This window comes from Triticum dicoccoides, chromosome 5A, assembly GCF_002162155.2.
Source record: "Triticum dicoccoides isolate Atlit2015 ecotype Zavitan chromosome 5A, WEW_v2.0, whole genome shotgun sequence".
In the NCBI taxonomy this organism is placed as follows: Eukaryota; Viridiplantae; Streptophyta; class Magnoliopsida; order Poales; family Poaceae; genus Triticum; species Triticum dicoccoides.
The window spans coordinates 598,464,281-598,473,398 of NC_041388.1; positions in this window are offsets into that span (position 1 = coordinate 598,464,281).

A 9,118-nucleotide genomic window follows, 5' to 3' on the forward strand; every position below is an offset into this window, starting at 1 on the left:
TTCCTGGAAAGGCTTTTTAAGCCATCCATGGTGTGGCAAGGGGGAGACAGCAACGACAGTCCCATTCCGAACACACACACAGATGGCGAACACACCGATATCATCGGAGGCTCAGCCACCGAAATAACACCGTCAGCCCACCTCATCATGGCAGTCATTCCCCCATGGACCGAGCCATTCTTGGCCTACCTTAATAGGAAGGAGCTCCTAGAAGATCAGAAGAGGCTCACCGCATTGTCCGGCGTTCGAAGGCCTATAAAGTTCACGAAGGAGAGCTCTACAAGAAAAGTACTACCGGAGTCCTTCAAAGGTGTATCTCCGAGGAGGTGGGGCGGCAAATTTTGGCAGAAATTCACGCCGGTCTCGGCGGGCACCATGACGTAGCCCGGGCACTTGTCAGCAAGGCCTTCCGTATAGGATTTTATTGGCCGATGGCCCGAGCAGACGCACAGGACCTCGTCCAACGCTGCATCGGATGCCAACTCTTCGCCAACCAAAGCCATATGCTCCCAACCGCCCTACAAACAATCCCCATTACATGGCCTTTTGCGGTCTGGGGCTTAGACATGGTTGGACCCCTTAAAGGGGGAAGCCATAAGAAAAAATATTTGCTGGTCATGGTGGACAAATTCACCAAGTGGATAGAGGCTAGACCAGCCAAAACGGCCGAGTCCGGGCTGGTGATAGCATTCATATCCGATGTGGTGCACCGTTATGGTGTCCCGCATAGCATCATCACTGACAACGGCTCCAATTTCACAGCTGGTGAGGTGAAAATATGGTGTGTCAAACTGGGCATTAATCTCGATTACGCCTCTGTCTACCACCCGCAAACAAACAGTCAAGTTGAACGAGCCAATGGTCTTATTATGAGCGGCATCAAACCCAGACTAGTGCGGTCTTTGAAGGAGTTAGACAAGCACTGGGTCGAGGAGCTCGACTCCGTACTCTGGGGGTTGCGAACCACGCCTAACCGCACTACCGGATACACACCCTTTTTCATGGTGTACGGCACAGAGGCTGTGTTACCTTGCGATATTATTCATGACTCACCCAGATTCCGCATGTATGAAGAGAGAGAAGCCGAGTTAGATCGGCAGGACAGCCTAGATGCCTTGGAGGAGGAGCGCGATGTTGCAAAAGCTCGTTCAACATTTTATCAACAGCAGGACCGAAGATATCAAAGCAGAGAAGTACGGGCCAAGACTTACAACGTTGGTGAACTTGTTCTACGCCTACTGGAGAAGAAAAAGGACAAGCTCAAGCCCAAATGGGAGGGTCCCTTCATAATTGACGAAGTTCTTACCGGAGGAGCGTACCGCCTTCGTGATGCATCAGACAATCGCCTCGAGCCGAACCCTTGGAACACAGCCAGACTCCGATTCTATGCCTAGCGCCGAACTCTTTGTGTGTTCCCTTCTCCCCTTTAGTTTCCATTATTTTTCTCTCTTTTTCGGTCATTTTCCCTTTCTTGCTTTAAAGCTCTCATACGGTTAGACCGCACACTACGGACTCATACATCTTCGAATATGTACGTCCATTATGCCTGGGGGCTTCTTCGACAAAAGCTTGTTATTATTCTTTGAGCATCAAGCTCTTCACATATGCGTCCTTTTCCATATGTACCTTTTCTTTGCCATTATATGCATCGACATGACTTAAGTTTTGGCCAAGCTAGGTTGCCTGGCTCCTGTGCTTATGCCCTACGTTCCCGTTAGTTCGGCTAGGGCGGGAGCACCTCTGCGATTGCTACTGCCGGGTCATCCGGATGTGTACCTCAGGCTGGGTGAAGCCGAAATCTCGCGTTCTTAAGGGAATATTCGGTCGGTGAATTGAAGATGCCTTTTGCACTGACTTCATTGTGAACCCCCAGAAGTTGCATATATTGTGATTCTCTCATCACAATTAAGACATGTACACTAATGCATGCACACCCAGGGAAAGGAACCCTTAACGGAACTATTCTCCCTGGAAGATGTTTCTTACAATCCAAATGTAATATAACATAACTAGCTGGATACAACTTGTCTATTGAAGCAACCATGACCCCTACGCCTAGTTTCCACGCAGCCCATGAATGGACAGTTGAAGTTTGCATACATGTTTTAGCATCCTTATGATCAACACAACCTTTTGGTGTACAACTACAACTCTTCCTTAATGTTTCCATTAGGGAACACAGTTTCTTTGTCCATCTAACAATTTCTCAAATTGTAGCAACTGCTAGAACAATCCTAAATGGACTTAAGCTTTGCCACCTGAGATGAAATCTCATTGTGGTCAACTCTTTGAATTTGTCGAAAAACTTTGCGACAAACTAAACTTTATAAACGGTTGCTATTCCGTTAGTGTCTATTTTCTTATAAAATTCCATTTTCTAACAATGACCTGTAGGCCATCGAGGAAAAATTACCCAAGTCACACTTGGTAATCATACATGGATTTTATCTAGGATTATATATAGCTCATAGACATTTATCAGACATAGGTTCACCATCGCTTCTTTGCAGTTCGTAGGTTTGTCATGTTTCACTAACATGACGTCCATCACAAGATTGTCGTACCACACACTGCGGAACGTATTCTCATATGCCCACGATCTTAGTAGGAGCTTGGATCAGAGTTATGATCATAACCATGAACTTTCTTCCAGAGGACGGTTACAGAACGACTTCCGTTGCGCCACACTGATGCCCGGTGAGAAATTTCATGAACTCTGTCTTACTCTACCTTTTCTTTCACTTATACCTTTGCAAGATACGAATTCTTGAGAAAGGTATGCTTCAACAACAATTGCTTTTGTCGTGAAAGATGTATCCAGTTACTTTACCGAATATTCTACAAAGATGAATTTATCCGCTTTAGGTTCGAGAACATCGAAAACCTAAATTATATAAACGACAATCTAGGCCAAAAGCCATGCCATAAAGCATATGGTATTGTCTCCATGGATTAGATGGTTTCCCTATAATTTAAAGTGAATGTTTTGATTCTAACATATAGCTCAAATGATAACAATAATTCGATAAGAGATATTATTGACCACACATTATCCAATGGATTATGGTCACAATGTACAAACACACATAGCACCATGGTTTTCTATGCAACGTAATTAGTGAAAACCCCTTTTCACAAGTCTTCTGATGATATGCCAAAATCATAACTCAAATCATTGTCTCCTCGATCAGCATTACGGGGAATTGATTTTCTTGCTAAGTCTACTTCACTCTGAACTTGTCAAACCCTTCAGACCAACGTTTCATTAAGTTGATATACACATATCAACTCAAATCATCGTTGAAGTTTTACTTTACTCTGAACTTGTTTGAATTCATCAAACCTTTTCAGATCAATGTTTCACTAAGTAGATATACACATATCAACTCAAATCATCGTTGAAAACTAAATAATGATTTCCACTACTTGGTTGAAGTACTCATTGATCCTCGCACATCAACATGCATGTTTCTCAACAAGTTAAAATTCCGTTTTCCTAGACGGAGTCTTTAGTTATCTCTATCCAGGAAGGACAATTTGCACGTGTCAAAAGATCAAAATCTAAAGACTCAAAGGTCCAACATGGTGGAGCCTTTTCATGCATATAATGTTGACTTGACTTACTAAGTTTATGTTTTTGGCATTAATGTTATGGATGCAGGAACTACTACCAAAAATAAGAACAATCCATTCATAACTAGTGCATGATCATTAATAGATATCACTCATAAATATAGGACAATGATTTGTCACTAACACATATGAATAATTGGCTCGCTTGTGGCAAGACACACTTATAACGATCACACTAACAAGTGATTACAAAATATCTTATTCAAATGGTAGATCCAGAGGGAGAGTGTTGACGGTCATCACAACATCTTGCTTGCCATCATTGACACGCATCGTCTCCTCGTCTTTCTATGCTACTCAAGCAGGCAAATTGTTTTCATAAAACATGACCAGTGTCATAACTCAGTCACTACAACCACCATCGGTTTAGGTAAAACATTCACAACGTGTACATCATATATACCATCATCATTGATGACTTCCTGGTAGTCTATTTCATCTTCTTGGTTTTCAACACAACCAAGTATTCATGAAGGTGAACAATTCCCTTTGCATTATATAGTCCATGACAAAATATCTGCAACTAGGGTGGGCGGCAATTGCAGCACCCCTTTGCAAGCAGAACTATATGTCATCCAGTAATTAGGCTCAACGCGGTGTTTCAGTGTCATCAATCATGACTACCACATTTTCTGAGTGTTCTTCTCCATTTTGTTTGAGAAGAAAACCTAACTTACGGTGCATGCAGAGCATTAAGCTCAGTGATCATTCCGAATGTTCACAATGCACTAGCAGCTCATTCTCCATGATAGAGAACATAGCATATTGGACTATGATGAAATTACCCACATAAACTTGATAATCAAATTATCTATTTGTTAGAGGAATCTCCAAGTTTAATTTCCGAATTATCCGCATGAACTTGATAAATCAAATTATCTCTTCATCAGCGGATTCTCCAGACTTATCTCCTAACGGGTATCATATAGAAGTAAAATTTTGAACATGGAGTATCCTCAAGCTACGGTATAAAACTATGAAGTTGGACCCACCTTTTAAGTTTCTCAATCATAGGAATTTGTCTAAGTTTAAGAGGGCTACAGAACATGTTATTGTCTACAAAGGTTTTGCAAAGACATTCAAGACTATGTTCATAATAATGGGTTCGTGTGTTCAAATATAGGACCTTTTGTTCATAAATTTGAATTCATGTTTTCAAATTGAAATATATGACACACATAAACTCCCACTCAAACGAACATCCCTCACTTCGTTAGAGTGATCACACGGCCCCCATCCACCACACCTCCCCCGATCGTCATGGCCATCAGTGTAGCTTCACAAGTGGACAAAACATGTCGGTTGCATCGCACATAAAACTCGTGCTCGACCTTTCGGTCATCCATGTTCCGAGGCCATGTCTGTACATGCTAGACTCACCAAGTTAACCTTAGTGCATCAGGCTGTGCATACATGGCTTACACCCAATGTATGCGAACGCAGAGGAGAGCACCCGGTCGTCACGGCCCACCCTCAACTGCAGACTTTCTTGTCGGTGCCGCACTAAGGGAGAACACCAGCAGTAGAATTTTAAGAGGGATCATCCTATATAGCTACCGCTGAATATAACATATTATATAGCTATACAGATGTATATATATCTATATAGTCACACAATGACATCAAATGAAAAAGTGTAACATGATATGATATGGTTGTTGCTCCTTCATCTCCATCGTGCGCTTCGAAACAGCCCCATGTCCACGATGCCTCCACATGAAAAGGTTAGTCCGAACAATTCCTTGCCCCCTGCAACATAAAGTTAGACGCCTCTACTTTATCTCTATGCAAGTTTTACGTGGCTCATGGGGCTGGCGTGAAAGAACTGCTTCTTACCTACGAACCTGCAGCCACACCATCGATAGAGCATTGGTTTGTTGCAAGTCCCTTTCGGGCCTCCCATTGTAAATACCATGATATCTATTGTATGAGAAACTACACCCTGTTCTGCGTATACAGTACAAGTCGTATGTCAATTACAGGCCGGTCTCGCGCACGAAGTGCGCGTAAAGTTGGCATATAGGGCAGCTAATAATCACACAATGCCGGTAGCATGAATAAGTACACGCGAGGAGGTAACCGCTGCAATATCGATGCCCTCATTCAATATGAGTCTAACCGTACTACTATATCTACGCATAGCTCGGCTCTGATACCACTGAAAGGGTTTTGTAGCGGAAATACAAAAAAATTCCTAGCAACGATAACCGAAAACATGCCAAGATCTATGACTATGCAGATATATAGTAACGGAGAAGGATCGGAAATCATACCCTCGAAGACTGATAGCGTGGATTACCCTCCCGCATGCAAGGGTTGCTGATGAAGACGACAACGCCGACCGCAGGGTCGTGTAGAGGTTCTCACGACTAGTGCTTCAAGTGTAGCACCTCGCGGGATTACACACGTACGGTGTAGTCGATGACTTCCGGTCTCCGGCCCAGTGCAGAGGTGGCGAAAGTAGAGAGATGGGCCGAAGACTATGAACACAACGGTGTATTATAGTGGAGAATTCTCAACTCGTTGCGCAGCTCCGAAGGGAACCACGGTTGGAGAAGAGAAGAGAAGAGAGAGAGAGAGAGAGAGAGAGAGAGAGAGAGAGAGAGAGAGAGAGAAAATTGGATGGAGAAAAGGGGAGGGGTGCCTCACTTTATATAGTGGGAAGGGGGAGGCTTTCCCCTTGGCCAAGGGGAGGCAGCCGCACCCCCACATGGGCCCCAAGTGACCCATGTGGGCTGCCCCCGTTTTTCCTTTTTCTTTTTCCCACTTTTTCCCTAATGGGCCAAATCTGCCCGGAAGGCCCATTAGTGGAATAAATGCATTTTAAAATGAAATAAAATGCTATTTAATTATTAATTACCCTAATTAATAATAAATACACATTACTTATTCTTTTCGAGTCCCGGAAACACTTCCGGCACTCTCCGATCACTATCGGGCATTTCTCCTTTATTCCGATACTCCTTCGGAACTCTCCGATCACCATCAGATAAATCCTGGGACGATTCCGGCTCTCTTTATTCATTCTCTTCAGTACTAAGATCTCTCTCAGCCATCGTCTACCCTTAAGCGTGACACCCAACGGTCCGGAACACACCAGACATGGCGAGACACTTCTCAACTAATGACCATTAAGTGAACTGGAACGCCCTTAATGGCCCCTGGGCATCCATCGAAGTTTTTGCATCGTTTGAACCGTAAACATCAAGTTCCTATGCATCTTGCCTTGGCGATACTCTGTTAGTCCGAGACTTGATCTTCCGGTATCTCATACCCCGTTCTGTCTCGTTACCGACATAACAATTCAGCTCGTTCCCGTGTTGTTGCATCTCCCGTGAGCCGGTCACATGCTTGCAAGCTAATTGATGCAACTCCACTGAGTAGGCCCAGAAGTATCTATTCGTCATTAAGATTGGCAAGGCCTGCTCTTGATGGTTCTCCTTAACATATCCCTCCCATTACCCAAAAGTCACCGTTATAATCATCCTTTTACGGTGTGACGTTTGATGCAATCAAAGTAACTTCCAGGATAGCAACTAGATACCATCTCACAGTCTAAGGCTAAGGTACTACATTTTCCGTTATCATAACTTTGAACTTTAAATGACTCGATCTCGTTATGATAAACATAAAGGGGTGTGTCCATCATATCATTCTCTAATGACATGACTTCGATGTCAATGGTATAAATACCCATGATCAGAAAACCTTGATCATCTGTTGCCCTACGAACTAGTATGACTAGAGGCTACTAGGACCTGGTTTGTTTAAATATCACACGTGCATTAATGTTTCCGCTTAATACAGTTATAGCATGATATAAAACATTATGAACATATGAGTTATGATAATAAAATCTCCTTTATTATTTGCCTCTAGGTCATAACTCCTTCACGTCAGTCGGGCCATGAAGAGCCGCACAACCTTTGTAAGTATTGCGCCACCAAGTAGAGATCATCATCTCTCTCTTTAGCTCTCTAAGAATTGTGTCCTTTACTGTTGTTGTAGATTTTCTTTCCATCAGCTTTACTACCTCTGGTGCATTAACCGTTGGGGTTTGTGAATTGAATTTTCTTTTCATGGGGCCGAGATCATAGGGAAATAGATGCACGCGATCCCCTACAGGGGCAACGGCATTTGGGATGTGTGGATCTGGTCAGTAGAATGTTTCCGCAAATTCCTCATCAGATTAAAATAATTTCAACATATTAATTTCTAAATATCTAGCACAATATTCTTACCAAGGGTTGGTGTGTTTCTGTATGTCGTGAAGTTCTATTTTCTTTTACTGTTTGGCGATGCTTGTATGACCTATTTTTTTACAATTTTTGTAATTGGGTAGAGCCCTCCCTGTTTTTACAGTGATCCATGATTTATTAATAACTAGCAAGCGTGCCTGTGCGTTGCAACGGGAAGAAAAAATCTTTATTAGAGAGACGTACAACTATGTCTTCTGCGGAACCATAATCATGATCAACTTTTACAGAAAACACCATAGTTTAGATTAATTAGTTGCAAATAACACAATTTTTTTATTAACAGTTTTTAGGCAGCAGTACCAACGTGGCATCCCCACTCAAGCTTTGGCCATGAAAACATAGCTGCAAAGTAATCGTGTGCACGGTGCTGTATAATCGTCATAATGTGCAATATCAGAAGCATATTCAAATGGCTCATTTTCAGTAGATTCTGTTCAATAGATTGAAACGTGCTGCCGCTGCTACTTAATTGGTGTGTGTTATCATAGTTGATCAGCAAAGTAACAACCTTACTGGCTGGTCATAGTGAGGAGTAACTTAGACTAGTGTCATGCATATGACACTAGTCTAAGTTACTATCTTTATAATGCAAAGTAATATAATAATAGTATCATAGATGGCTTCATTTATTAGCTTGTAGACTCATCTTGTCTTGGAAAGCGTTGTGTTACAGTAACATATTATATTACCACCTCTCATTAATTACTTGCCACATAAGCAGAATTTTCTCGAAGTGCGTTATGTTACTAGCTAAGTTACTCCCACTATGAGGCTGCTCATAGTAGGGAGTAACTTATACTAGTGTCATGCACATGACACTAGTCTAAGTTATAACCTCCATAGTGCAAAGTAACATAGTAGTAGTGTCATATATGGCTTCATTTGTTAGCTTGTAGACTCATTCTTTTTCGGGAAGCGCTATGTTACAGTAACATATTATGTTACTACCTTCGTCTAGGTGAATAAGTCATTCACGTAGTTCTAGGTAATCGATTTAAGGAATTAAATATGTGTTATATGTCATGAAAAGTATATCACTAGATTTCTATAATGATGTAGTTTCTAAATACATGTTTTTTGTCACATATAATACATATTTAGATAGTTAAATCGTCAACCTAGTACTCGAAACACATCTCTGCTCATTAACTACATGCCACATAAGCAAAATTTTCTTAGGCTGGTCACAATGGGGAGGAACTTAGGAGTAACATCACACACTCCAA